The sequence below is a fragment of the Triticum dicoccoides genome, chromosome 6B (assembly GCF_002162155.2).
Source record: "Triticum dicoccoides isolate Atlit2015 ecotype Zavitan chromosome 6B, WEW_v2.0, whole genome shotgun sequence".
NCBI lineage: Eukaryota > Viridiplantae > Streptophyta > Magnoliopsida > Poales > Poaceae > Triticum > Triticum dicoccoides.
Window position 1 is genome coordinate 108073894 of NC_041391.1, and position 5145 is coordinate 108079038.

The following is a 5145-nucleotide window of genomic DNA, read 5'->3' on the forward strand; positions in this document are numbered from 1 at the left end:
GGCGAACATCAAACAAGACACCCACATGATGGCCTCTCCCTCGCGGGCGCTGCTCCCACCCACCGCAACCACCCCAACGGCGCTCCCTTCCCCCGCCGGAGTGGCATCCGCCCAGTTCATTGATGGGGTGTCAGGTTGCGTTCTGCCCTGCAGCGCTCACCGGGAGGGTCTCGCTGGTCCGCCCGCGGGCTTCGGGGACCAGATCTCCGGACGTATCCTCCCATGTGTGGCATTGACTGCTATGGAGGAGGCCGCTGCTTGCAAGTAAGTGCTCCCCCATCGAATCTTTCCTCTCTTGGCTTGTTGGCTCCGGTGCAGACGTCTATGGCAGCGCCCACCCCTCCCCGTTCTTGGGCGGCTGTGGCTGACCCAGCCAGGCCGCGGCTCAGCTCCATCATAGTGGCGCCTGCGTCGGCGGCAGAGACCAGCGTCACGCCGAGATCGGTTCAGACACGCGCCGTATCGTCTGTCTCTGGTCGCGAGATCCGCGCCGCGCGCCTGCACCGCCTGACCCCGCCGTAGGGCACGACTGGACTCTGGTGCGCTCTCACCGCGCTCGCAGGGAGATCGCCGCGCGCAGCGGGCAAAAGATCCGTCTCTGCACCGCCATGACCGCTCTTTGCCTACTCCTGCAGAAACTTTCAAGAGAAATTTGGCAAGTGTTGTTACCGCTGCCTCGCCCCACGCGGCCACGCCACAAAATCATCGACTGCCGCGATCCTCAGATCTGCTACACTTGCAAACTTGCAAAGCGAACTGGGCATTCGGAGCGTGAGTGCCCAGTTCACCGGAAGAAAGTGGCTGCGCCCAGTTAGTAGTACAGTTAGAGCATTTACATCCCGACTTGGCAAATCTGGCAACCTATACGGCCACGGGTGCATTCGAGCGCGTCTGCGGATAGCGTCCGGCGGCCCCTTATATGTTGCCCCCTATATTCATGTACCTTAAATTCCGATCCTCAAATCCATGCACGCCAATCATACGATACAAATTATCCTAATTCGAAAGTTCGAAACAAAACAAAGCAAATCATAGTTCAACAAATCAGATATATCAAAAAAAAATCAATGTTTGAGCGTGACAGATGGCCTCGGATCACTGACCGGGTGCCTGCTTCGAGCGGAATGCGTCTTGCTCATCCTGCTCCGCCTGCATCCGGGCTGCCTCCTCCGCCTGCATCCGTGCCGCAGCCGCCCTCGCCGCCTCGTACTCTCTACGGTCATTGATCTCCTTCTTCTTGTCCGCAAGCCAGTTCTTGCATGCTCATCCAAGAGGGTTTCGTCCACCAACATGATCCTCCGCGCGCAGAGAAAGTCCGGCCGAGGTTTCACTCAGGGCCTCAAACGATGTGTGTAGGGTTCCCAAACCCACCAAACGAGTGCCTTGGTACACCATGCCACGGTGTCTATACCATATCATAGCCCACCCCTAAGGTCAACGCTATGCAGGGCCTCGAACACATATCCTACAAACACCAGAAACTAGCTGCGACTTCAGGATAGAGATCAAAGCGATTAATAAGTCGAGAGAGCTTGGAGCGCCCGGAGCCCAATGTGTGGTAATAACTGTTTTTTATCACAAACTAGTAAACATGCTCGTGCGTTACAACGGGCCCGATAAATACGACTCAAAACCCCCACAATTCAACGTCCTCTATTTCAACACGATGTCCCACCCATGTCACCACTTATCTTAGTCCCTCGCCGACACTGTGTCACCACTTATCTTAGTCCCTCGCCACCGGCGACGACCTCAGTATCCTCTAATCACAACATGTATGGACTTCGTCAATCCCAACTATTGCATGACACACATGTCATTAACGTGCAATCGCAATGGAATGTTTAAAACATTAAAAACTAATCTTGTCGAGCTGGACATGAGGACCATTCTCCAAGATATTCCCCACACCTCATCCCACACATCTCGCTAGTGACAACAGGGAGGCCATCGAGGAAAGTAGCACCCTGAGTACACCCTAAGTAGGGTGTCATTGATGGCCATCGCAGTGCTTCACTACCGTGAGCGGGATCAAGGAACTGGGTCGTGGAGGATCACTCAAAGTCTGATCCGTTGTGCATTGTTGGTGGGTGCCAACAGTCGAACCGGGGTCAAGTGAGGTGGGACAAGAGAGTAGGTTTATCCTACAAACAGGGCAGCCATGAATAAACCCCACACATATCTGGACATTGTACACCTTTGTTACTAAAATTGTAAAGTTGGGCAATAGTTAGTCGAATGGATTTGGACGAAATAGTCATCAAGACCGATGTTGATAATGACTATTGTTATGAAGAAATTACAAACAATACTTGCTTACAAACATGTAGATAAAGGTTAGAGGATTAGATACGAATGTGTATGCCAGCTGCAAATATCCCAATTGCATTTTGTTTTGCAAGGTGCCCATACGTAGCATGTGCACATGTCAGAAAACAAAGGAGTTAAAGAACTGTAAGTTGAGCTAGGATAAGCTATACACTACATGATGACATCAAGTGGCTTAATCATGTTATGAGGAAAGATGATCACTTTATTGAAGAAAAAAGTTACTTAATTAATCACTATTTTGGAGGAAAATGTTCTGAAGGGAAAATGACAACAATGTCATCACTCAATTGAACAAGGTAATCCCATTCCGGGCAGTGTCAGGTGAGTTTAGAGGCTGAACACATATTGGAGTTAACATTAAGTGGAGATGTTTGCTTTTTTTGTAATAATAAATTCATCGACAGAAAAAGCATGGCTGCACCGAATTGTGCTTTTGCACCCGATATCTTCCTACAATAAATTGAAGCAAACTATAAAGAACTCACTTTACTCATTAGTGGTACAAAAAAGTTCATCAACACAGATTCTTTATTAGTGCTCCCAAACCCCTTGAATAGCACATCATTTCTCTGAATACTTGCAAAGTCTGCACCGTCTACAAAAGGGTATAAAATATCTTACTATTAGCTTAATTAGTAATCAGATGACAAAAAATATGACACATCAGTCAGATTTAGTTTACAGAGTGTATTAGTAAGAGAAACCATAATTATGAAATCGAATAAATAGATCACTAAAATAACAAATCTCTGTGGCCAGATCAAAATATTCAGAATAACAGAGTGTATGGTTGTGCCTAGCAAGGAGTACTTCATGTTCTGTGATGTCGTATATAGTTCTAGTGGCACATTGCATACTGAATGTGAGGTATTTATAGCAAAACAACTTCATATCCAACACTAAAGTAGTAAATTACACCAGATCAATTACAAATGGCTAAGGCTTTCATCAGGCAGGCCGTTGGCGTAATTAGAATAAACTTTAATAGTGCTTGATCTGCAGAACTGAAAAACTAACCACAAGGTGTAAGAGAAGGCATTTCCAGTGAATGGCTCCATATACAGTTCTTATCCAATTATGAAAATCATGCCCTGAGGTACATGCAAAGAATATGTACCTAGGAAGTGAGGAGCGTTTGGGTGACGGGCGCCCGTGAAGACATGGTGACAAAAAAAGAAACATATATGCTCTCTTGAAAAAAGAACATGTTAGCAGTGCTTGGTGAGATGGCATGTATATAGCTTACATGAAGCACACGAACGGCTCTGCTTTCTTAAGTGGATTCTTTTTTTGTAGGAACCTTTCTAAGTACAATAATGGTTTACAAATATCTGATGCTCTTCATGTAAGTGTAGACATAAACTCAAATACTACAGGAAGAGAACTTCCAAAAAGCAATCATTGGAATTGCATGAATCAGGCATGTCCATACTACAGTATTGAACAACTTTTGCATCAATCAAAAGGCCATGGACAACACTTCCTGCTTCCGCATCATACATCAATATCCCCATGTGAGGAAAACAAGGTGGCTAGCTTAGAATCCTCAGCCTACGCACGTTCCTTGTCTAGCATCAGGAATCGCATAAAAAGATTAGAATATTACACGGCGAGCGGGGTGTCAGGGCTGGTGACGCTCTCGAAACATCTTCTCAGATAAACAAACTGTACCAAAGGTTTTCCAATTTTCAAGACATCGCAAAACAATCTCCTTGTTTCATGGCGTTCGTGGCTTTCTAGTTTATATGTTCAAGTCACAGATGTCGTGGGCGCCGAGCGGTTGGCGACGAGAAGGAGCAGCGGGCCTAAGCGGTTGGTAGGGACGTGTGGGTTATGTCGCCACGCGGAGAGAGACGAATCGTCCTTCTGACCCGTATTTGCCCTAAAAAAAGAGAGAGACGAAGCGGTAGCAGTGATACTCCCTCCTTTCTGGTTTATAGGGCTCAATTCAAAAATCTCACCAATCAAGGTAGATGACGAGTGGTGGAATATTTTTTGTAGTTTTGCAAAAGCACCTAATTAATGTTCTTGTTATCCTCAAAAAATTTTGTTTATCAATGTATTAATTGCAATGCATGCATGCATAAAGTACATGCACTGGTCAATTTTCTCTTAATACTTGCATGCAATGATTTAATGCACCTTGAAATCTGAACATGTGATGGAAAACAAGCAAATTGAGCCTTATAAAATGGAAAAACTAAAATTTTGAGATAAGCCCTATAAAGCGAAAAGGAGGGAGTAGTAGATTAAGTAATGGCATGGTGGGTAATTAAAGCGTAAAACACGTTTAGTATGCTGGAGCGATGTAGACCATCAGATTGAAGGTTTTGATGGATATGATGATTTGGTTCTCCGCCCTCTCTTTCTTTTATAGTGGTACTAGATACAAAACTCAGTTTCTAAGGGCAGTCCCAATGAGACAACACACCATGTACTCCTACATGGCCTCTCATCGCTACCTTTACCAAATCATGTTCATACACTTAGCTCTCAACTGTAGGACATGTTCACCATCATCCCAATCCATCCCAGATGAAGCAGACTTGACACAACTCAGCATAGCAGGCATAGCAAGCAAGCATGAATGAGTAGGCACATCATGGCTCAAACAACTCCCACTCGTGCTAGTGGATTTCAACTATTTACTGTGGCAAAGACAAGTCATGCATTGACAGTGCCGGAGCCAAAAACTAAATATAGAGGGGGCCAAAACATGTCATATAATGTTAGAGGGGGCCAAATCACCTAAACCTAGCAAATTTTGTCTGAAAAATGAAGCATTAGGAGTACATATAGGTGTATTTGTGAGAG